The sequence below is a fragment of the Phyllobates terribilis genome, unplaced genomic scaffold (genome assembly GCF_046119375.1).
Source record: "Phyllobates terribilis strain yellow unplaced genomic scaffold, ASM4611937v1 Scaffold_1__5_contigs__length_1240528914, whole genome shotgun sequence".
Taxonomy (NCBI): domain Eukaryota; kingdom Metazoa; phylum Chordata; class Amphibia; order Anura; family Dendrobatidae; genus Phyllobates; species Phyllobates terribilis.
This window is the reverse complement of record NW_027362761.1, coordinates 1,039,319,556-1,039,346,235: the sequence shown is the minus strand read 5'-3', so window position 1 is coordinate 1,039,346,235 and position 26,680 is coordinate 1,039,319,556.

Sequence of the window (26,680 nt, the reverse complement as noted above, 5' to 3'; positions counted from 1 at the left end):
TGGAACCCGGATGGGTAGCAGAAGGTACAAGAGCCAATGGAACTACCGAGGACCAGCTGATGTTACTGGAACTCGGTTACTAAGCAGGAGGTACCTGTGCCAGAAAGCACTACCAAGGACCAGCAGACGTTGGTGGAACTTGGATACCGAGAAGGAGGCACCTAATCCAAAGGCACTGCCGAGAACCAGCTGACGGTACTGGAACCCGGATGGGTAGCAGAAGGTACCCATGTAAAAAAAAGTTCAAGGCCGCGAGCCGGCCGCAGTTACCAAAACCCACAGTCCTACAGGGGGTGCTTGTCCTATTGGCACTATGGAACCAGCCTTCATTGCCAGATCCCGCAGCCCACATAGGAGTCACCTAAACTGCAGGCACCATAGAGTCGGCTAACCCGACCGCAACACGACAGGACAACGCATTGGAGGCAAAGTGACGTTGACACTACCCGGAAACAGCTGGCGTGCTGGAACCAGGCTGGGCAGGAGGGAGTACCCGTGCCAAAGACACTGCCGAGAACCAGCTGACGGTACTGGAACCCGGATGGGTAGCAGAAGATACAAGAGCAAATGGAACTACCGAGGACCAGCTGACGGTACTGGAACCCGGATGGGTAGCAGAAGGTACAAGAGCCAATGGAACTGCCGAGAACCAGCTGGCGGTGCTGGAGCCCAGGGTAAATACTAAAAACAGAGGAGCCAGAGGTGTATTTGGAGGAGGTTTTAAATCCGTAGTACAGTGGATGTGGACAAAGCAGGAGAATTTGCCGGACACACAGCTGGGGATCAGCTGACGTTACTGAACCCCAATAACACTGGAGCAAGCGTTGACTGTGCAGACGGCACTTCTGAGCAGCAACTAGCGGTATTGGAGCCCAGGGTAAATACTAAAAACGGAGGAGCCAGAGGTGTAATTGGAGCAAGTTTTAAATAAGTAGCACATTGAATATGGACAGAGCAGGAGAAATTGCCGTGAACACAGCAGGGGAACAGCTGACGTTACCGAACCCCAATAACACCGCAGCAAGTGTTGACTGTGCAGACGGCACTTCCGAGCGCCAACTGGCGGTGCTGGAGCCCAGGGATAAGAATGAAAACAGAGGAGCCAGAGGTGTAATTGGAGCAACTTTAAAATGTGTAGTACAGTGGATGTGGACAAAGCAGGAGAAATTGCCGTCCGTACAGCAGGGGAACAGCTGACGTTACCGAACCCCAATAACACGGCAACAAGTGTTGACTGTGCAGACAGCACTTCCGAGCGCCAACTGGCGGTGCTGGAGCCCAGGGATAAGAATAAAAATAGAGAGGAGCCAGAGGTGTAATTGGAGCAAGTTTTAAATAAGTAGCACAGTGAATATGGACAGAGCAGGAGAAATTGCCGTGAACACAGCAGGGGAACAGCTGACGTTACCGAACCCCAATAACACCGCAGTAAGTGTTGACTGTGCAGACGGCACTTCCGAGCGCCAACTGGCGGTGTTGGAGCCCAGGGATAAGAATGAAAACAGAGGAGCCAGAGGTGTAATTGGAGCAACTTTAAAATGTGTAGTACAGTGGATGTGGACAAAGCAGGAGAAATTGCCGTCCGCACAGCAGGGGAACAGCTGACGTTACTGAACCCCAATAACACGGCAGCAAGTGTTGACTGTGCAGATGGCACTTCCGAGCGCCAACTGGCGGTGTTGGAGCTCAGGGATAATACTGAAAACAGAGGAGCCAGAGGTGTAATTGGAGCAACTTTAAAATCTGTAGTAGTGAGAATGTGGACAGAGCAGGAGAAATTGCCGTCCGCACAGCAGGGGAACAGCTGACGTTACTGAACCCCAATAACATGGTAGCAAGTGTTGACTGTGCAGACGGCACTTCCGAGCGCCAACTGGCGGTGTTGGAGCTCAGGGATAATACTGAAAACAGAGGAGCCAGAGGTGTATTTGGAGGAGGTTTTAAATCAGTAGTACAGTGGATGTGGACAGAGCAGGAGAAATTGCCGTCCGCACAGCAGGGGAACAGCTGACGTTACTGAACCCCAATAACACGGCAGCAAGTGTTGACTGTGCAGACGGCACTTCCGAGCACCAACTGGCGGTGTTGGAGCTCAGGGATTACAGTTCAGGTGGTAGAAACATGAACAGAACAGGAGACCTGGATACTGTTGCCAACCAATTATTTATTCTGGAAGAGGACTGGCAAATTCATGAGAGATCCAGGCCTTGTTCATTTTGAGAAAAGTAAGCCGGTCAACGTTATCGGAGGATAGTCGCATGCGACGGTCTGTTAGTACACCACCTGCGGCACTAAAGACGCGTTCCGATAATACACTAGCAGCAGGGCAAGCTAGCACCTCCAGTGCATACTGACTAAGCTCTGGCCATGTATCCAGCTTACAGACCCAAAACTTGAAGGGAGAAGAGCCGTCTGGGAGTACACTAAGAGGGCAAGACATGTAGTCTGTCACCATCTGACGGAAACGTTGCCTCCTGCTGACTGGAGCCGTCTGTGATGGTGTAGACATTTGAGGCGGCGGGGACACAAAACTTTGCCACATTTCGGCCATACTGGTCTTGCCTTGTGCTGAGGCGCTACTTCTGCTCCCTCTTTGTGCAGAGCTTCCTCCACTGCCTCGACGCACTGAGCTGCTTTGTAAAGCACTAGCAGCACTGCTCTCGGTTGGAATGGAGAACATGATGGAATGCACCAGTGCGTCTTGGTACTCCCGCATTTTACGCTCCCGGTTCAACGGTGTTATGAGGCTTTGTAAGTTGTCCCGGTAGCGAGGATCTAGAAGGGTGGACACCCAATAATCAGCCGTGTTGAGAATGTGGGCGATGCGGCGGTCGTTTCTCAGGCACTGCAGCATGAAATCAACCATGTGCTGCAGACTGCCAACTGGCCAAGAAACGCTGTCCCCTGCTTGAGGTGTGATCTCTGCCTGCTCTGCATCACCCCACCCTCGCTCTAGATACTGACTACTAGAGCATTGTGTACCTCCCTCCTCTGGACAGATGTCTTCCTCATCCATTGACTCCTCCTCATCCTCCTCACAAAGTGTCCCCTGCCTAGGCCTTTGTGAGGAACCACGTTGCGCAGACTGTAGAGAAGCAGATGGCATTTGTGACTCCTCATCCTCCACCTCTTCCAAAACCTCGTCCCTTAGTGCTTGCAGTGTTTTTTCAAGCAGGCAGATAAGGGGGATAGTCATGCTGACTAGTGCATCATCTGCACTCGCCATCCGCGTGGAATAATCGAAGGCACGCAAAACGTGGCAAATGTCCTTCATAGAGGCCCACTCAGTGGTGGTGAAGTGTGAACGGCGCGCACTGCGACTTGTTTGCGCCTGCTGCAGCTGGTACTCCATTACTGCTGCCTGCTGCTCACACAACCTCTCCAACATATGTAACGTTGAATTCCACCTGGTGGGTAGGTCACATATGATGCGATGTTCCGGAAGACATAATCGGCGCTGCAGAGCTGCAATGCGTGATCTTGCATTGCTGGAACGCCGCAAGTGAGCGCACTCTATGCGGACCTTGTGAAGCAGTGCATCAAGATCCGGATAGTCCCTCAAAAAACTCTGCACGACCAAGTTGAGCACATGTGCCAGACATGGGATGTGAGTGAGGTTGCCTAGGCCCAGAGCTGCCACCAGATTTCGGCCATTGTCACACACTACCATGCCTGGCTGGAGATTCGCTGGCACAAACCACACGTCACTCTGCTGCTTGATGGCATTCCAGAGCTCCTGCGCTGTGTGGCTTCGATTCCCCAAAGAAATTAATTTTAATACGGCCTGTTGACGTTTGGCCACGGCTGTGCTCATATCGGTCATCATAACAGGTAACCGTTCACGGGTCGATGTGGAGGTAGACCGTGACGGCTCCTGCAGCGCTGATTCAGAGGAACTGGAGTATGAGGAGGAGTCAATGTGTACAGACTGGATTCCTGCAATCCTTGGAGTTGGCAGAACACGTACAGCGCCACTCTCAAGATCTGTACCCGGCTCCACAACATTTACCCAATGGGCAGTGAGGGAAAGGTATCGTCCCTGTCCATGCTTACTGGTCCACGCATCAGTGGTCAGGTGGACCTTGCTACTGACGGCGTTTTGTAGCGCATGTTTAATTTTTCCCTCCACATGATGTTGCAGGGCAGGGACGGCTTGCCTGCTGAAATAAAAGCGGCTGGGCACGTTGTATTGTGGGACTGCCAATGCCATAAAGTTACGGAATGTGTCAGTCTCCACCAGCCTGAATGATAGCATTTCAAGGGCCAGTAGTTTAGCAATGCCAGCATTCAGAGCCTGTGCTCGGGGGTGGTTTGCCGAGTATGGGCGCCTTTTCTCCCATGCCTGTGCTAACGATGGCTGTAGACTGGCCTGGGAGTGTGAGGATGACTGGGAAAGTGGTGCTGTGGGTGGAATTACACTGTGTCTCTGTACAACAGTGCCAGAGATTCTTCCATGGCGATCCTGTGAGGAAGCCGAACCAGCTGTGTGTGAGCTGGAGGAAGAGGCTACAACACGAGCTGAAGAGGTGGTAGGTGGTGCTGTAGGTTGGCCTAGGTCTTCAGTGTGTTTGTGTAACTCCACCACGTGCTTGGTCCGCACATGTTTCCACATATTTGTGGTATTGAGGTTGCTGACACTTTTCCCTCTTTTCACCTTCTGATTACACAGCTTGCATTTGACAAAGCAAATGTCATCTGCAACTGTGTCAAAAAAGGACCAGGCACTGCAAGTCTTGGGAGCGCCCGCTTTGGATTTTGGAAGAGCCATGCTCCTAATGGGTGCCGAAGTGGAGGCTACAGGCAACCAAGTCTGCCCCCTCCCTCTCCCTCCTTTTTGGGCCGTTCGGGAATCTCTTCCTCAGAGCTGCTCCCACCACCTTCCTGTCCCTCACGCCATGATGGGTCAAGGACCTCATCATCTACACCACCCTCTTCAAACAACTGCTTCTCCTGGGTAGTCTCGACAGCACAGTACGCACCAGAAAGTGGCACCTGAGTCTCATCATCAGATGCGTACTGAGGTGTGCTGCTGACCATAGGCACTGGCCCACCCGCCTCTTCAGATTCAGAGAGACAAAACGGTTGCGCATCACTGCATACTACTTCTTCTTCAAATTCTCGAATTCTGCTTGGCTGGCCCCCTCTTTCCAAGCCAAGAGATTCAGAGAACAGAAGTAGAGATGGCTCCTGTCCAGGGCTCTCTGACTGCCTGGGCAATTTGGCAGGTGGTGAAGAGACAGATGGGTGCTCTTCAGTGCTCAGGACCTGAGAGGATCTGGAACTAATTGAAGTCGATGCGTTAGCTGCCATCCATCCGACAACGGCTTCAATTTGGTCCTCGCGCAGCAGTGGGGTACGGCTAGCTCCTACAAAGCTGCGCATAAAGGACTGTTCCCTGGTAAAACTGGGGGATGCTGAGTCACTGGTGCCCGCAGCAGGCACAGAATCCCCACGTCCTCTCCCTGCAGGCACAGAATCCTCACGTCCTCTCCCTGCAGAAACTCCACGCCCACGCCCACGCCCACGACCACATGCCTTACTCCCTGCCTTCTTCATCTTGGTAGACTGATAAAGATAGGCAGAAAAGTACTAAGGGCTTAGTGTGCTTATTCCTGAACAGCTGCTAACAGGTATAAGAAACACTAATTTTATAAAGTGTGGACTAGACTTTAATATGAGCTAATGTGGCCTACACAACTGTAAAGTGGAGTGTTTGGTGAACTTTATTTAGGTTTTTTTTTGTCACAAAAAGACACTGGATGTGCCTAAAGATGTAATAACGATAGTATCACAAACTTTTTGTAGCTATTACAATGTAGGAAGGTAACCTACAATGCAATAGATGAGGCTGCAAAAAATAGGCTAATACTAATCTGGCTGGGGCTGCAGGGCCCAAGGCTGCAGAAAGGCTCCTCTATCTACTCCTATATAGTGTGTTTGGAATCAATTTAGCTGAATACGGATGGAACCACCACACTAATAGGAGATATCAGGAAAAATTATGAATTGGCAATAAAGGACAATGTATGAGGCAGTGACACACACTGAGTGCACTACAACCAGACGGGGTTGAAGCACACACTACAGGGTGAGCTGCACTCACACACCAGACCTTGCAGACAGCGGTGAACAGTACAGATGCAGAGCACTGTGCACTAGCGCTGCAAGACCAAAAAAATTTCTCTATCTACTCCTATATAGTGTGTTTGGAACCAATTTAGCTGAATACGGATGGAACCACCACACTAATAGGAGATATCAGGAAAAATTATGAATTGGCAAAAAAGGACAATGTATGAGGCAGTGACACACACTGAGTGCACTACAACCAGACGGGGTTGAAGCACACACTACAGGGTGAGCTGCACTCACACACCAGACCTTGCAGACAGCGGTGAACAGTACAGATGCAGAGCACTGTGCACTAGCGCTGCAAGACGGAAAAAAATTTCTCTATCTACTCCTATATAGTGTGTTTGGAACCAATTTAGCTGAATACAGATGGAACCACCACACTAATAGTAGATATCAGGAAAAATTATGAATTGGCAAAAAACGACAATGTATGAGGCAGTGACACACACTGAGTGCACTACAACCAGACGGGGTTGAAGCACACACTACAGGGTGAGCTGCACTCACACACCAGACCTTGCAGACAGCGGTGAACAGTACAGATGCAGAGCACTGTGCACTAGCGCTGCAAGACCAAAAAAATTTCTCTATCTACTCCTATATAGTGTGTTTGGAACCAATTTAGCTGAATACGGATGGAACCACCACACTAATAGGAGATATCAGGAAAAATTATGAATTGGCAAAAAAGGACAATGTATGAGGCAGTGACACACACTGAGTGCACTACAACCAGACGGGGTTGAAGCACACACTACAGGGTGAGCTGCACTCACACACCAGACCTTGCAGACAGCGGTGAACAGTACAGATGCAGAGCACTGTGCACTAGTGCTGCAAGACGGAAAAAAATGTCTCTATCTACTCCTATATAGTGTGTTTGGAACCAATTTAGCTGAATACAGATGGAACCACCACACTAATAAGAGATATCAGGAAAAATTATGAATTGGCAAAAAAGGACAATGTATGAGGCAGTGACACACACTGAGTGCACTACAACCAGACTTGGCTGAAGCACACACTACAGGGTGAGCTGCACTCACACACACAGACCTTGCAGACAGCGGTGAACAGCACAGGGAACTGTGCACTAGCACTGCAAGGCACAGTGATTTAGAAAGTAGCTTGGGTAAAGCAGTATAGAGCAAATAGGTAGCTAAAACTGTCCCTCAGAACAACAGCGTCCTATCCCTAACTGAATTCACAGCAGAGTGAGCTCAAAATGGCGGCGGTGGCTTTTATAGTGCATCATGACATCATTTCAGCAGCCAATCACAGCCATGCCATTAGTTAAGATGCCTACATGCCTAACAGGATGTGCCCACACTTCTTAGGATCCTCATTGGCTGAATAAAATGAAAATGTCTCATTGCATTATGGGAACTTCCGATTCCGGTATACGATATTGCAAAAGTATCGGAATTAAGTATCGGAATTCCGATACCGCGAATATCGGCCGATACCCGATATTTTAGTATCGGAATGCTCAACACTAGTTACTAGTACTTTTGACACACTCAGCCCAGGAATGTATGTGTCGCATGAATTTATGTCATTCTACATCAATAAGGAATGTGCTCCTCAGACTTGTGGGGTCATCAGAATCCTGAACCAGACCTCAATCGCAGGACAATAAAACTTTCACACTCCTTATCTATGAACTGCTCCAATATTTACGGCCACAACTCCCCCTCCTCCCATACTCATAGTTCTGCTTCACATCACTTGTCTCATCTATTGCATTATTCTTGTGCCCTGTTGTGTATAAATATGTGATTCTTCAGATTTTGTGTTATTCTATGCCTGATGAAAAGGCCTGAGTAGTCTCGAAAGCTTGCAACTTGTTAGCATCTCTTCAGTTAGCCATTAGAAAGGTATCAACCACTGTGGACTCTCAAATCTTAATAATTTTCTTTCTACCGGCTAAAATGGTACAAAGATATATCTTTTTCCTGTATGATAATATGGTCAAAATAGTCTCTTGCCTAATAATTGTGCACACAGTGTAGTCTGATATGTCTGGTGAGGTGGATCCTCGAAGCCTATGGTTTGGATCAGCCGACCATAAACATCACAGAAAGGTGGAATCAATGATTTAGTGAGCTGAAGTAGTGAAGCCGAACAAAATTAGCAGAGCTAAGCTGTCGAACTTGAACAGTAGAGACACAGATGCTCAGTTGTACATTGAAGTAATCAAGAAATAGTGAATAAAACTAGATGTAGCAGTGCTCAAACAGTGGAGTTGTTATAGCACAGACTAGATGTAGCAGAGCTAGAATAGTGATATCTGTGATATAGTAGTGGAGACTAAATGTAGCAGAGCTGGAGCAGCAGTGCTGTTATAGAGGAGACTAGATGTGGCTGAGCTGGAATGAAGTCAAAGTGGCAGAGACTTGTTTGTCGCATGGCTGGACCAATGTAATCATGGTGATATAGACCTTATGTAGCACAGCTGGAGTAGCGGAATGGTTGTAGTGAAGACTTGAATTATGGGAGAAGAAAATACAAACTTACACAATTGTAGTGGCAGAGATGCCAGCTACTTGAATACTCAAGCCACTTCCTGCGACCCGAGTCAGGCATAAATGGCCTTGCATCATGACATCATCTTAGTTGGGAGAAAAGATGGGAGTTAGGCTATGTTCACACATGTTGCTTTTTTACATCACTAATCTGCAGCAAAACTGATCTCTGGCAGGAAATCAGCTGCGTCAAAAATGCTGGTTTTGCTGCATTTTTGATGCTTTTTTTGTGCGTTTTTTCAGCGTTTTTTTCATTGTACTTCTGTCTCTATTTACGCATGTACATGGAGTTCTGTGAAAAAAAGAACCCCATTCTATTTTGTCATCAAAAACACTGAAAAAACGCTGATGAAAATTTTGGTGCGTTTTTTCAGCGTTTTTTTCACCACCCATTACTTCCTACGGCTGAAAAAACGCTGAAAGAGGTGATATGCTCTATTTTCCAAAAACCCAACCAGGGCACAAAATATGCAGCAAAAAAAAAAAAAGATGTGTGAACAGAGAATTTTGGTTTCTCATTGACTTTGCTGGTACTGCAAAACGCAGCTGAAAATTTGCATAAAAATCTGCAGCAAAAAAGGCTGAAAAATCCAACATGTGTGAACATATCCTAATAGTATGATTTAAATAACATTTTTGATGATACATTCTATTCAATCTCGAAGATTCAATACACCGCGTGCAGAATTATTAGGCAAATGCATATTTTGATCACTTCGATACTTTTTATACATATTGTTCTACTCCAAGCTGTATAGGCTTGAGAGCCAACTACCAATTAAGTAAATCTGGTGATATGCATCTCTGTAATTAGGAGGGGTGTTGTCTAATGACATCAACACCCTATATAAGGTGTGCTTAATTATTAGGCAACTTCCTTTCCTTTGGCAAAATGGGTCAGAAGAGAGATTTGACGGGCTCTGAAAAGTCCAAAATTGTGAGATGTCTTGCAGAGGGATGCAGCAGTCTTGAAATTTCCAAACTTTTGAAGCGTGATCACTGAACAATCAAGCGTTTCATGGCAAATAGCCAACAGGGTCGCAAGAAGCGTGTTGGCCAAAAAAGGCGCAAAATAACTGCCCATGAATTGAGGAAAATCAAGCGTGAAGCTTCCAAGATGCCATTCGCCACCAGTTTTGCCATATATTTTGAGCTGCAACGTTACTGGAGTATCAAAAAGCTCAAGGTGTGCGATACTCAGGGACATGGCCAAGGTAAGGAAGGCTGAAAAACGACCACCTTTGAACAAGAAACATAAGATAAAACATCAAGAATGGGCCAAGAAATATCTTAAGACTGATTTTTCAAAGGTTTTATGGATTGATGAAATGAGCGTGAGTCTTGATGGGCCAGCTGGATGGGCCAGAGGCTGGACCAATAAAGGGCAGAGAGCTCTACTCCGACTTTGCGTCAGCAAGGTGTAGGTGGGGTACTGGTATGGGCTGGTATCATCAAAGATGAACTTGTGGGACCTTTTCGGGTTGAGGATGGAGTGAAGCTCAACTCCCAGACCTACTGACAGTTTCTGGAAGACAACTTCTTCAAGCAGTGGTACAGGAAGAAGTTGATATCGTTCAAGAAAAACATGATTTTCATGCCGGACAATGCTCCATCACATGCATCCAACTACTCCACAGCGTGTCTGGCCAGTAAAGGTCTAAAAGAAGAAAAAATAATGACATGGCCCCCTTGTTCACCTGATCTGAACCCCATAGAGAACCTGTGGTCCATCATAAAATGTGAGATCTACAGGGAGGGAAAACAGTACACCTCTCGGAACAGTGTCTGGGAGGCTGTGGTGGATGCTACACGCAATGTTGATCGAAAACAGATCAAGCAACTGACAGAATCTATGGATGGAAGGCTGTTGAGTGTCATCATAAAGAAAGGTGGCTATACTGATCGCTAATTTTTTGGGTTTTTGTTTTTGCATGTCAGAAATGTTTTTTTCTAAATTTTGTGCACTGATATTGGTTTACCCTGTGAAAATAAACAAGTGAGATGGGATTATATTTGGTTTTTATTAAGTTGCCTAATAATTCAGCACAGTAATAGTTACCTGCACAAACAGATATTCTCCTAAGATAGCCAAATCTAAAAAAAAACCACTCCAACTTCCAAAAATATTAAGCTTGGATATTTATGAGTCTTTGGGGTTGATTGAGAACATAGTTGTTGATTAATAATAAAAATAATCCTCTAAAATACAACTTGCCTAATAATTCTGCACACAGTGTATTGTATAAAACTATAGATTTAGTGACGTCTAAGGCCACGGCCCCACTATCAGTATTTGGTCAGTATTCGGTCAGTACTTTTTCTCAGGGGTGGGAGCCCAAACCAGGAGTGGGTGATAAATGCAGAATTGGTGACTTGTTTCTATTATGCCCTTTCTCTGATTGTTCCTCACCTGGTTTTGGCTCCCATTCCTGAGAAAAAATACTGACCGAATACTGACCAAATACTGATAGTGGGGCCGTGGCCTAAAGACGTGGTGAAGCAATTAGCGTTGTTGGATTACAGAAGTTTGCACAATAGTTTAGTACTAACAAAAAAGGACATTATTGGGTAAATCATTCTAGAAATTATGTTTTTTTTCTGTGTGTAACTCTTTGAATGGAATTAACTTACAATTTTTGATAGTTTTCAGCAATGATGACATAATTGGGTACTGAAAGACCTTGTTTAGTAATGAGTTTTGATCTCAGTAAGTACACCATACTTAGCACATTAGTGCACTACATTTAAAAGCCTCATCAAAGCATTACCCATTATTGAAATAACTACAAAATTATTCTGAAGTGTATATTTTTAAAACAAAATTATGCATAACACTTAGCGTTATTTGCAATATTTAAATTCGTAAAATAAATAATCATAACTAGTTTTCTGATTTAAAAAGTAGCAGACTTAGTTGCACATTTTTTTCATTTTTTTTGCAAAACCTCTTGTGATTTTACACCATTCTTGTTGCTTTTGGAAAGTGGATAAAAAAGTTGGCACGATAAAGAAGGTGAATAGCTGTATGTATGCCAGATTTATGAATTTCAACTTCTTAAAAAGCGTCAAAAAAGTCAGAATTCTCTCTCCTTTTGGACGTGGCATATACTCTGCAGAAATATTTCTTAAGAATCATAGAATGATAGAATGTTGGAGTTGGAAGGGTACTCCTGGGTCATCATGTCCAACTCCTTGCTCAATGCAGCATTCACTAAACCATCTCAGACAGATGTCTGTCCAGCCTCTGTGTGAAGACTTCCATTGAAGGAGAACTCACCATCTCTCGTGGCCGCCTGTTCCACTCATTGATCACCCTCACTGTCAAAAGTATTTTCTAATATCGAATCTGTATCTTCTCCCATTCAGTTTCATCCCATTGCTTCTAGTCTTTCTCTGTGCAAATGAGAATAAGGATGATCCCTCTACAGTGTGACAGCCCTTCAGATATTTGTAGACAGCTATCAAGTCTATTGTCACTAGTCAGAGTGTTATATTTAAAGAAGCACTAGATCAGTGGTGGCGAACCTATGGCACACGTGCCAGAGGTGTCACTGAGAGTCCTCTCTGTGGGCACGCACGCCAGGCCCGCCGCCATACGTAGGCCGCTACCTTCCCATCTTTTAATGTATTTTCGTCTTTTAGACATTTGAACAGTGGTGCGCCGAGACTGGGGCAGACGTGCTGCATTGTGATGACGTCATCACGCTGCTAACCTCATCACACTGCTGCCCCTTTAAGGCAGTGCTTGAAAATAATGATGGCTGTACAAAGTTTTGACACTTTGGGCACAATTTGGCCATTTTCACTTAGGGGTGTACTCACTTTTGTTGCCAGCGGTTTAGACATTAATGGCTGTATGTTGAGTTATTGGGCACACCTAATTTACACTATTATACAAACTGTAGACTGGCTACTTTACATTGTATCAAACTGTCATATCTTCAGTGTTGTCCCATGAAAATAAATAATAAAATATTTACAAAAATGTGAGGGGTGCACTCACTTTTGTGATATACTGTATATCTGTCTATCTTGTGCTACCAAAACAGTCTAAAGACTTCTGAAGGTGCTTTGTACTGTGAAGTGAGACATCCATAGACCAGTCTTGCTTTTCAAGCAAATCCCAGCGATCCCTAATCAGATTGAGAACTGGGAATTTCAAGGATAAGTCAATACCTCGTCCTCTTTGTCACGTTCTAAAATCCATTCCAGGTCATTATTTTATAGGATTGCAAAGAGTTTTATCCCGCTGAAAGAGACCATTACCAGAAATGGACTTGGCCTGCAACAATGTTTATTAAGATGTTATGAGTGATAGAAACCAACATTTTCCCCAAAATAATGTTGTCCAGAGTATCGCACTGCATCTTCAGGCATTTCTTCTTTCCAAAGTGTATCTTGGTTTATCTCTCTATTGGGTATGTAACACTCATGCACCCAACCATCCACATCATTTGTAAGAAAATATGATTTGACAAATGAAACTATTTTCTTTCATTGTTCCATGATCCAGTTCTGATGTTTGCATAACCATTGTAGGTGCTTTTAGCGGCGGACAGGGGTTAACATTGACATTCTGAAAACTTTGCTCATACAATGCCCCATCTGACACAAGCAGTAACTATGAATAAAGTAATTATTAATACGCTAATTATGATTAAGTAGTATTCAATTTTTTCAGCAATTTTTGTAACAAATTGTAAGTGGGATTGAAGCAGACTTGCTTCAGGGTTTGAAGTGCTACTACTTGAGCTGCTTTTGTTGGATACTGCACACCACAAACTCTTCACAAGACCTGCGGTTTGACCCAGTTACGACCCTGTAATTTCGTCATTACAGTTTGATCCTTGCAATAGACACTCAGATCCTTACATTAGACCCTTTTTCCTACTCCTACTACAGTAACTGACTGTTCACTTGCTGCTTAAAATATCCTACCACTTGATAGGTGCCACTTACAGGTGCTATTGTAATGAGATAATCAGTGGTATTTAATTCACCCATTTTTATTGTTATGGCTGATTGGTGTATCAATTTAAAAGTAATATCCTTGTATATGTAAACACACCAAATTTTTTCCAAGTTTTTTTCTGAGCGCGTTTGCCGAGAAAAAAGCAGCACTTTGCTGTCACATCAAAATGAATAAGATTTCTGAAATCTCATGCATGTTCATTATTTTTCCATTGCAGATTTGAAGCAGTTTCAAATCAGATGCATTGATAGACTGCCGGGCAGCCCACCTAATCGAATAGTATGGCCGTGTAATAGGCTGTTAGGTGGGCACTGTGTTATACATGTGTGTGACTTGCGACCTATTGCAAGCTTCATCTGTGTCAAATTCTAATACTACGCAATCACCCCCTCCATGGATTGGTAGGCTGAGAGTGGTTGTTCCATCAGTATTTTGCACTTTTGTTACCTCCTTTAGTTATGGGGGTCTGCTGCATCCTGTTCCTGCATTTTCCTTTGTGATCTTTGCTGGTAAATACCATTTCCCTTTTAGCAATTTTTATAACTGAATTCTTTTGGGAAGTTCCTTTAACAGCTCTGGCTGTGCTTTTATTTTACTGTAGTGTAGGGACTCACAAGACAACGAGGACCCTTTATGTGGGCTACGAACTTGCGTATTTTGGGCAAAATACAAAATATTAACCAATACCTCCTTATATATATACACACTGCTCAAAAAAATAAAGGGAACATTTAAATAACACATCCTAGATCTGAATGAATGAAATATTCTCATTGAATACTTTGTTCTGTACAAAGTTGAATGTGCTGACAACAAAATCACACAAAAATCATCAATGGAAATCAAATGTATTAACCAATGGAGGCCTGGATTTGGAGTCACCCCCAAAATTAAAGTGGAAAAACACACTACAGGCTGATCCAACTTTGATGTAATGTCCTTAAAACAAGTCAAAATGAGGCTCAGTATTGTGTGTGGCCTCCACGTGCCTGTATGACCTCCCTACAACGCCTGGGCATGATCCTGATGAAGCTGCGGATGGTCTCCTGTGGGATCTCCTCCCAGACTTGGCCTAAAGCATCCGCCAACTCCTGGACAGTCTGTGGTGCAACATGACGTTGATGGATGGAGCGAGACAGGATGTCCCAGATGTGCTCAATCGGATTCAGGTCTGGGGAACGGACGGGACAGTCCATAGCCTCAATGCCTTCATCTTGCATGAACTGCTGACACACTCCAGCCACATGAGGTCTGGCATTGTCCTGCATTAGGAGGAACCCAGGGCCAACCGCACCAGCATATGGTCTCACAATGGGTCTGAGGATCTCATCTCGGTACCTAATGGCAGTCAGGCTACCTCTGGCGAGCACATGAAGGGCTGTGCGGCCCTCCAAAGAAATGCCAGCCCACACCATTACTGGCCCACTGCCAAACCGGTCATGCTGAAGGATGTTGCAGGTAGCAGATCGCTCTCCATGGCATCTCCAGACTCTGTCACGTCTGTCACATGTGCTCAGTGTGAACCTGCTTTCATCTGTGAAGAGCACAGGGTGCCAATGGCGACTTTGCCAATCCTGGTGTTCTGTGGCAAATACCAAGCATCCTGCACGGTTTTGGGCTGTGAGCACGACCCCCATCTGTGGACGTCAGGCCCTCATACCACCCTCATAGAATCAGTTTCTAACCGTTTGTGCAGACACATGCACATTTGTGGTCATTTTTCAGGGCTCTGGCAGTGCTCCTCCTGTTCCTCCTTGCACAAAGGTGGAGGTAGCGGTCCTGCTGCTGGGTTTTTGCCCTCCTACGGCCCCCTCCACATCTCCTGGTGTACTGGCCTGTCTCCTGGTAGTGCCTCCAGCCTCTGGACACTACGCTGACAGACACAGCAAACCTTCTTGCCACAGCTCGCATTGATGTGCCATCCTGGATGAGCTGCACTACCTGAGCAACTTCTGTGGGTTGTAGAGTCCATCTCATGCTACCACAAGTGTGAAAGCACAACAAACATTCAAAAGTGACCAAAACATCAGCCAGAAAGCATTGGTACTGAGATATGGTGGTATGTGGTCCCCATCTGCAGAGCCACTCGTTTACTGAGTGTGTCTTGATAATTGCCAATAATTTCCATCTATTGTCTATTCCATTTGCACAGGAGCATGTGAAATTGATTGTCAATCAGTGTTGCTTCCTAAGTGGACAGTTTGATTTCACAGACGTTTGATTTACTTGGAGTTATATTCTGTTGTTTAAGTATTCCCTTTATTTTTTTGAACAGTGCATCTCACTAAATTAGAATATCTTCAAAAAGTTAATTTATTTCAGTTCTTCAATACAAAAAGTGAAACTTTTAAAAATAATTTTTCAAGCTGGTGTTATAAAGTATACTAATTTACTGAGATAATGACTTTTGTGTTTTCATTGGCGGTAAGTAGTGATGAGCGAGCACTAAAATGCTCGGGTGCTCGATGCTCGGGTCGAGCACATTGGAATACTCGGGTGCTCGACCGGAGCAACGAGACCAATGTAAGTCTATGGGAAACTCGAGCATTTTTCAGGCGGCTCCCCCCGGCGGTCTGCAGAGGGCCTAAAAATTTCCAAAATCGATGGGAACAGTGCTCAAATGACATGGGGACAGCATGGGGAAGACCCCTTGAGCATTTCTGACTCCCAGGTCACTTCTGTCAACAACGTTGTCAGAGGTATTACGCCACTTTTACAGACTCACAATAAAACATACCAAAACGAAAGCAAAATGGATTTTCCTGGGAAATATGTTAAGGAACACCCTTTCCAGGGTAATGACTTGTATATAAAGAAAATAAATAACCAAAAACAAAAATGCTCCTCCACACCTTGGGCTATGTTCACACATAGCGTTTTTGATGCGTTTTTTCACTATTGCTTTCAACCGTGACAAATGCATTCACCAGGAAATGTTATTTTAACATTTTACAACCTTATCTGGCCATGTGGTGTGTGAGATATCATCAGACACATCGTGTTTCACTTTTGAAGGAGGGACTCTAAAAGTCACAAAGCCTATCAGGCGGTCTTTACTTAAAGGGCCAGCAGTCGGCCCTCACTATTCTTAGAGAGCCATCAGCCGGCTATGTTTTATTGTTCCCATTACTAATGAGTGGGTCTCCTATACTGTTATTGCATATGCAGTGAGTGTCAGGGCTGCCCAAAATTTGGACGCACCCCAATACCACTTTGAAAATTTGGAGGCACTCCAATGCCCCTTGGAAGAGACGTAGAGGGCCTCATGAAAAAATGTTCCCATTATTAGTAAGTAGGTCTCCCATTGTGTTTGCCTATGCAGTGAATGAAAGGGCTGCCAAAAATTGGGAGGCACTCCAATGCCCCTTGGAAGAGACGTGGAGGAGGGCTTCATAAAAAAATGTTCCCATTATTAGGAAGTGGGTCTACCATTGTGTTTGCCAATGCAGTGAATGCAAGGGTTGCCAAAAATTGGGAGGCACTCCAATATCCCTTGGAAGAGATGTGGAGGAGGGCCTCATAAAAAAATGTTCCCATTAAAAAGGAGCGGGCCTCCTATACTTGTAATGCCCATGCACTAAGTGTATGGGCTGACAAACATTTACCCCTTGGGGGTATACATGAACATACTGACATTTCCGATTTTTCAGGCAGCTCCCCCCGGCGGTCTGCAGAGGGCCTAAAAATTGCCCAAATCAATGGGAACAGTGCTCAAATGACATGGGAACAGCATGGGGAAGACCCCTGGAAGCATCTCTGACTCCCAGATCACTGCTGTCAGCAACGCGGTCAGAGTATTACGCCACTTTTACGGACTCACAATAAAACATACAAAAACGAAACCAAATGGATTTTCCTGGGAAATATGTTAAGGAACATCCTTTCCAGGGTAATGACTTGTATATAAGGCAAAATAAATAACCAAAAACAAAAATACTCCTCCACAACTTGGGCTCTGTTCACACGTAACGTTTTTGATGCGTTTTTGCACTTTTGAATTGCTTTCAACTGTGACAAAATGCATTCACCAGGAAATGTCATCTTAACATTTTGCAACCTTATCTGACCATGTGGTGTGTGACACATCATCAGACACATGCATATGTGGCACCCCTGCCGGTTGAGTCCCACAGAGGTACTGCATCTCACCCAGAGGTGTGGTATCTCACCCTCAGGTAAGGATAGAGTGCTGCCTGGGACCCTAACACCTGCATCCAACACTGCACTACTCCAGACCAGCAGGAGGGGCAAGATGCGCTGCTTCCCTGCTGAGCCCTTTCCCTGGCTGGAGTGGGGGGAACCAAGAGAGGGGGAACCATGTAGTGAGTGTGGGTGGAGGAAGGAGTTTATGGAGCACTTCAGCAGATGGATAAGAAGGGATGGAACGATCTAGAAGGGTTCCAGTCAGAGGAGGACAGTGAGGGGAGCAGGAGCTCTGCAGGAGCTCTGCTCAGGCAGAGCGGGTCTAGTGAGAGGCCCAGGAGGTGAGACTGGCTTGGCTGAGGAGAGGAGAGAAGCAGGAAGGAAGGCTCCAGAAGTAAAGAGGGGATCCTGGGGTACGGGAAGTGCTGGAGGCCACCCGTACGCCCGAATCTGCCAGGACGTGGAGGGATCAGGCCGCAGAGGGGACCGGCCCCTAACTAGTGAGAATTACAAAGTTCAACTAGAAACCGGAGGCTTCTGTACTTTTAGGGTGCAGTTGCCACATCCGCACTCAAGTCGCCAAAAAGGTAACCACATAGGATCCAGGGAACTCCAGGTTGCCCAGAAAGATGCGAGGATACCGGCTTGGGACACTGTTTGCGAGGCGCAGGGCAAGAAGGGTGAGAGCCAGCGCAGGAAGACGGCTGAGAAGGGCATATAGAACGGGGTCCTGTCAGGCACTCTTGAAATACCTGAGGGATTGCTGAACCCCTGCCCGGTGAATGCAGTACGACGTGGGAAGTTATGATCTGCAGTTGTAACCAGGAGCAAAGTGAGAACTGTGAGTAAAACCCTGAAGACTGCACCCCACTGTCTCTGTGAATAATTGCTGCGCCGTCACCTGCCTGCGCTACACAGCACTCGTCACATCTTCCTCATACAACATCTACACTGCCCTGGAGCTAAACTCTACCTGTGGAGAGCTAAACTTACTCTGCTGCATTAACAACAGCTCCAGAGGACCTGCTCCACAGCTGCGGCTCCCTTTAGCTGCATACCACAGGTGGCGTCACGAACATTAAAAGAACTTTAAATCCCCTTTATTAAATCATTCCCCTTTTCATTGACTGCCCTGGGTCACGGAGCGGGTCACTGCCACTGTGACATCCCCAGCCCCAACGACAGGCCCGGCTACCAAGTACCCCACGGCCCAGGGGGCGAGTCACATACAGTGCTGAAAAGACATGGGAACAGCATGGGGAAGACCTCTGGAAGCATCTCTGGCTCCCAGGTCACTGCCTTAAAGGGTGCCCATCATAAGTGATCCTTGGCGCATGCGAAGATGCCTCCCGCCATGCACCTGTCGTTGCAGACTTGCAACAATCACTGTCCACGTCCTTGTCCCACTGTAGCGTTCAGTTGTCCCTACCCCATTCCTTGGAATGCAAGCGCAAGTATACAGGCAGCCACCCACCCACCCACACGCTGCAATACTATACAATACATTTTTGACAGCTGCTTTCACTTGAAATGTGGCCTCTTAGGCTCGTGGAGGCAGAAGCTTTTCAAAAACTCATGCCAGCGGCGGCCGGGTGTCCATACTCGGTCCCCAGCCGCCACTAAATTTCCCGGTATCGCCTCCGCCTTACACAAGCACGGGTCCCACAACATTACCAGTGCCCTCCCCAGTGCACTTACTGGGAAGGACCGCCTAACCACAAACACGTGGACAGGTGAATGTGGCCAGGGACGGTACGGAGCCAGTCCACAACTTTTTTTGCTGAGAGTTGTATTTAGCTCGGTGAAAGGACTGGCATAGAGGGAAACCGTATATACCCTGCATGTCATTTCTCCCAGGAAGTCCTGTAATTGAGCTTGTTGCAGAAGCAATGGCAGCCCATCCAACATCAACTCGCACTTGTCGGTGGTGCTTTGACCCACACACACATCTTTCTTTGCGCATTTAATTTCTTGAATACAGAGTTGGACAATGGCATGATCTATAATGCATTTTGAGAAATAACATGCATAAGCATGGCCGATCCACATTAAAAAAGCAGCCATAGAGTGTCCGGGAACCTTCCCCCACACTTTTCTTAGCCAGGGCTGCTTTTCGGCAGGGTTGGACGGGCTCACCAGAGAACCAGAGACTCCTCCGGCGGGCCTTGGCTTCTCCTTCAGGAGAATTCATAGTGCCGAGGTGAGGCCATGATGATGATAGAGGCCACCATCTGCTTAGTTTTCTGTTACTTGGAATGCAAGTGCAAGTATGCAGCCAGCCACCCACCCACCCACAGGCCACAACACTAAACTGCCAGATTTGTGGGCAGCTCTTTATACTTGAAATATGGCCTTTTAAGCTCGTGGAGGTGGAAGCTTTTCACAACCTCATGCCAGCGGCGGCCGGGTGACCATACTCGGTCCCCAGCCAAAACTATATTTCCCGGTACCGCCTCCGCCTTCTACAAGCACGGGTCCCACAACATTACCAGTGCCCTCCCCAGTACACTTACTGGGAAGGACCGCCTAACCACAAACACGTGGCCAGGGACGGTACGGAGCCAGTCCACAACTTTTTTTGCTAAGAGTTGTATTTAGCTCGGTGAAAGGACTGGCATAGAGGGAAACTGTGTGTACCCTGCATGTCATTTCTTCCAGGAAGTCCTGTAATTGAGCTTGTTGCAGAAGCAATGGCAGCCCATCCAACATCAACTCGCACTTGTTGGTGGTGCTTTGACAAACACACACATCTTTCTTTGCGCATTTAATTTCTTGAATTCAGAGTTGGACAATGGCCTGATCTGTAATGAGTTTTGAGAAATAACATGCATAAGCATGGTCGATCCACATTAAAAAAGCAGCCATAGAGTTTCCGGGTACCTTCCCCCACACTTTTCTTAGCCAGGGCTGCTTTTCGGCAAGGTTGGACGGGTTCACCAGAGAACCAGAGACTATTCCGGCGGGCCCTGGCTTCTCCTTCAGGAGAGTTCATAGTGCCGAGGTGAGGCCATGATGATGATAGAGGCCACCATCTGCTTAGTTTTCTGTTACTTGGAATGCAAGTGCAAATATGCAGCCAGCCACCCACCCACCCACAGGCCGCAACACTAAACTGCCAGATTTCTGGGTAGCTCTTTACACTTGAAATATGGCCTTTAAGCTCGTGGAGGCGGAAGCTTTTCACAACCTCATGCCAGCAGCCACTCTATTTCCCGGTATCGCCTCCGCCTTCCACAAGCACGGGTCCCACAACATTATCCGTGCCCTCCCCAGTGCACTTACTGGGAAGGACCGCCTAACCTCAAACACGTGGACAGGTGAACGTGGCCAGGGATGGTATGGAGCCAGTCCACAACTTTTTTTGCTGAGACTTGTATTTAGCTCGGTGAAAGGACTGGCATAGAGGGAAACCGTATCTACCCTGTGTGTCATTTCTCCCAGGAAGTCCTCTAAAGCTGCTTGCAGTTGAAATGTGGCCTGAACATTACTGCTGGTACTTTTCTGTGGGAATTTGCTTGCCTCCTACCAGCCTGGAATATTTCCAGCAAACTATAGTACGACGCCATGGTATTAGCACTGCCCCCAGTACCAGTAGCGAAGCCATCCCCAATTTCCTTCTCAGGAATTTTATTTGGTAGACTGAGTGGCTGCCCAAATACATTTTCTCACAAAGGAGCTGAAGATAGAGTTGCAGTAGGTGCAAGTTTCTCCAGCCTGTTAGATATTAGAGGGTGAACGGCAGCACATTGGATCAGTGGTTAGCACTGAAGCCTTGCAGTGCTGGGATCCTGGGTTCAAATCCCAGCAAGGACAACATCTGCAAGGACTTTGTATGTTCTCCCCGTATTTGGTAGTGTTTCCTCCTCAGTAAAAAAGCAGTCATAGCCAATTTTCTTAGCCAGGACTGCTTCTCGGCAGGGTTGGACGGTCCCACCAGAGAATTCCTGGTGTGCCTTGGCTTCTACCTCAGGAGAGTTCATGGTAGCGCTAACTTTGCAGCTTCTATGGGGCTCTTGAGCGGGTGAGAAAGGTTAGCCCTCAGAATCAAATCCTCTGGTGGGCACAATGTTTTTCAATCTGAAACAGCTTCTCAGTGGGAGTTGTATTTCACCACAGCCATATTCTTTAGCTCGGTGAAAGGACTGGCATAGAGGGAAACTGTATCTACCCCGGCTGTCATTTCTCCATCACCAGGTTCCGCCCATTGTCACACACGACCATGCCTGGCTGTATGTTCAGCGGTGAGAGCCACAGATCAGGCTGCTGTGTTACAGCTTTCAACAACTCTGCAGCGCTGGGCGGTTTGTCAATTAATCATGTTATCTTCAGCACAGCCTGTTGCCGCTTGGCCAAGGCAGTGCTGCAGTGCTTTCAGCTTGTGACTGATGTGATCATTTCGGAGATGGAGGAGGAGGTGCATGAGCTGAACAATGTGATTACATTGAGGTTAAATTGGTGACGCTGTTTTTTATACTAAAGAAAGATCTTATTGTTTTTTTTTTTTTACTTTATTAAGACAAATGCATTCACCGGGAAATGTCATTTTAACATTTTACAACCTTATCTGGCAATGTGGTGTGTGACACATCATCAGACACATCCTTTTTTATTTATGATGGAGGGACTCTGAAAGTCATAAAGCCTATTTTTACAGGGACATCAGATGGCCCTTACTATTCTTAAAAGGCCAGGAGTCGGCCCTAGCTATTGTTAGAGAGCCATGCTTTGTTGTTTCCATTATTAACAAGTGGATCTCCTATACTGTTATTGCATATCCAGTGACTTCAAGGGCTGCCAAAAATTTGGACGCAACCCAATACCCCTTTGAAGAGACATAGAGGAGGGTCTCAGTAAAAAAAATGTTCCCATCATAAAGGAGCGTGTCTCCTATAGTGGTAATGCCCATGCTGTGACTGCAAGGGCTGCCAAAATTTGGGAAAAATCCCAATAAGAATTTAAAGACACACGTAGCAGGGCCACAGTAACAAGGTACGACATGTTCCCATTAGAAAGGAGAGGGTCTGCTATACAGTTATAGGGTATGCAGTGAGTCCAACGGCTGACCAATTTTAGGAAAAATCCCACTAAGAATTTAAAGACACACAGAGCAGGGCCACAGTAACAAGTACGACATGTTCCCATTAGAAAGGAGAGGGTCTGCTTTACAGTTATAGGGTATGCAGTGAGTCCAACGGCTGACCAATTTTAGGTAAAACCCCACTAAGAATTTAAAGACACATAGAACAGGGCCACAGTAACAAGGTACAACATGTTCCCTTTAGAAAGGAGAGGGTCTGCTATACAGTTATAGGGTATGCAGTGAGTCCAACGGTTGACCAATTTTAGGAAAAACCCCACTAAGAATTTAAAGACACATCGAGCAGGGCCACAGTAACAAGGTGCGACATGTTCCCATTAGAAAAGAGAGGATCTTCTATACAGTTATAGGGTATGCATTGAGTCCAACGGCTGACCAATTTTAGGAAAAATCCGACTAAGAATTTAAAAACACACAGAGCAGGGCAACAGTAACGACAAATTCCCATTAGAAAGGAGAGAGTCTCCCATAGTGTTGGCCTTTGCAGTGAATGCAAGGGCTGCCAAAAATTTGTAGGCACTTCAATGCCCCTTGGAAGAGACGTGGAGGAGGGGCTCATAAAAAATAGTGTATGGGCTGACAAACATGTACCCCTGGGGGGTATACATGAACATACTGTATAAAAAAAATTTTCACAGGCATCATAAACACCCTATAAAAAAATTTTGTGGGTGTTGCATCACGGACCACAGTCACCCTGGTGATATGGTGGTGGAGGATGAGGAGAAGGAGGAGGACAAGAGCAAATAGACAAAATCAGGAAGCGTATACCCATGTGTGGGTGTGAAAAGGTGCTTGGGAATACACCTCCCAAGAAAAGACACTGGATTTGAGTTTATGTTACGCTGCTATCATTCGGTGGTGTTGAGAAGTCTGGCCCTATCCAGCCCTTGTTCATTTTTATAAGAGTCAGCCTGTCAGTATTTTCAGTTGACAGGCGGATGCGCTTATTAATTATAATTGCACCAGCGGCACTAAAAACCCGCTCTAATAAAACGCTGGCGGCAGGGCAGGCCAGGACCTCCAAGGCATAGAGAGCCAGTTCATCCCACGTATCCAGCTTGGATACCCAATAATTATAAGGCACAGAGGAATCACGGAGGACATGGTACGGTCGGCAAGGTACTTCCTCAGCATCTTCCCAAACTTTGCACTCCTTGTGAGCTTACCCCGCGTCTCAGGGCCTGTGCGATGGGAGGGGCTGAGAAAACTCTCCCAGAACTTTGACAGTGTTCCCCTGCCTCTGCTGGATTGAAGATGTGTCTCTCTCGCCTGTAGTCCTTGGTTGTCCAACAAAGTGTGCCCTTTGCCGCAAGCGTTTTCAGATGAGAATTTTTTTAATAGTTCCGCAACAAGGGCCTTCTGGTACTGCCCCATTTTTGCAGACCTGTCCGCCTCAGGAATAAGAGATATAAAGTTCGCCTTGTAGCGTGGGTCTAGAAGTGTCACCAACCAGTAATGACTGTCACCCAAAATTTTGATAACGCGAGGGTCATGGGAAAGGCAGTGTAACATAAACTCAGCCATGCATGCCAGACTACTAACAGGCAAGACTTCCGTGTCCTCACCAAGAGGATGACTGACCATGCTCTCCTCCTCCTCCTCCTCTCTGTCCTCTGGCCATCCACACTGAACAGACGATATGATAGTTGTGCAGGTAGTACCGTCTATAGTGCATGAAACTAGCTCCTGTCCTTCCTCCTCCTCCTCCTCTTCCTCATTGTCAACCAATCCATGTTGGGATGAGATGAGGCTTGGGTGTGTGTAATCACCCTGTATGGTTCCTTGCTCCATCTCATCGTGCTCCGCCTGCAATGCATCCTCTTTGATTGTGAGCAGAGAGCGTTTCAGAAGACAGAGAAGCGGGATGGTGTCTCTAATTATGGCGTCATCGCCGCTCGCCATCTTGGTGGAGTCCTCAAAGTTTTGGAGGATGGTATATATGTCTGACATCCATGTCCACTCCTGAGGTCTTATGTGTGGAGTCTGAACTGAATACTGATGGCCTTGTTGATTCTGGTACTCAACAACTGCCCTCTTCTGCTCACAAATCCTTCCCAACATCTGCAGTGTAGAGTTCCAACGCGTGGGGACATCACACACCAGTCTGTTAGCCGGAAGTTGCAAATGCTGCTGAAACACTGCAAGGGCGGTGGAAGCTGTAGCTGACTTTCTAAAATGGGCACACAGGTGGCGTACTTTAACAAGCAGATCTGGCAGCTCCGGGTAGGATTTGAGAAATTGCTGAACCACGAGGTTAAGCACATGGGCCAGGCATGGTACGTGTGTGAGCTCTCCTCACCTCAGGGCCGCCACCAGGTTCCGGCCATTGTCACACACGACCATGCCTGGCTGTAGGTTTAGTAGGTTCAGCGGTGTGAGCCACAGATCTGCCTGCAATTTCAGAGCTGTCCACAACTCTTCAGCATTGTGTGGTTTGTTACCTTAGCTTCAGCACAACCTGTTGCCGCTTGTCCGAGGCAGTGCTGCAGTGCTTCCAGCTTGTGACTGATGTGGTCATTTCGGAGATGGAGGCTGAAGAGGAGGAGGGGGCTGAGGAGGATGAGGTGCAGGAGCAGTAGACCGCTGGGGCAACCCTGATTGACATAGGGCCCGCAATCCTTGGCGTCGGGAGGACGTGTTCCATCCCAAGGTCCGACTGGGTCCCGGCTTCCACTATGTTAACCTAGTGTGCCGTCAGCGAAATGTACCGTCCCTGCCCTCAAGCACTTATCCACGTGTCTGTGATTAGGTGGAATTTCCCGGTAACTGTATTGTTGAGGGCACGGCTATTGTTTTGGGACATGTGCTGGTGTAATGCAGGGACGGCACACAGGGAGAAATAGTGGCGGCTGGGGACTGAGTACCGAGGGATGGCCGCCGCCATCAGGTTGCAGAATGCCTCCGTCTCAACGAACCTAAAAGGCAACATTTTGAGCGCAAGCAGACGTGAAATGTGAGAATTTAGTAGTGTGGCCTGTGGGGCGTTGGCTGCATATTTGCGCTTGCGTTCCAAGGACTGGGGTATGGACAACTGAACGCTGCGCTGAAACAAGGACGTGGACATGCTTCCTGATGCTGCTACTTGAAAGTGTGCAATGACAGGTGCAGGGCAGGAGGCATCTTCGCATGCACCATGGACAGGGGATTGGCTTGCATGCACAACAGCGGAAGAAGCAATGGTGCCATCCGCAGACACTGTTCCTGGACCCTGGGGTTCGGCCCATAAAGTCGGGTGCTTTGCTGCCATGTGCCTGATCATGCTGGTGGTGGTCAGGCTGGTCGTTTTGCCACCCCTGCTGATGCTGGGCTGGCAGGTAGTGCAAATGGCCTTTCTGGGGTTATCGGCAGAGTCTTTAATTAACAACCAGACTCGGGAAGACCTAACTGTTGTACTGGCAACTTCTTTCGTGTTGGTGTTACGGGGAACGGTTGCCTGCCTTCTGTCTGTGGCCACCACACTGCTTCTTCCTGCCTGTTGTGGTGCTCTGCCTCCCTCCCCCTGTGTGCTGCTGTCCTCGCTCGGCATCTCCTCCTGCCAGGTTGGGTCAGTTACTATATCATCCACCACCTTGTCTTCCACTTCTGCACCCTGGTCCTCCTCCTGACTTTCTGGCAATTGTGCCTCATCATTGTTCACCTCTTGTGACACTTTCCCACCGTTGCCTTTGTGTGACCGTGGCTGCTCAAATGTTTGGGCATCGCAACACGCGATCTCCTCTTGCCCCGCTTCAAGTGGATCTATAAATTAAAAAGTGAACAGCTCTTCAGAGTTTCCAAGTGTGGGATCATTTGTCTCCGGGCACT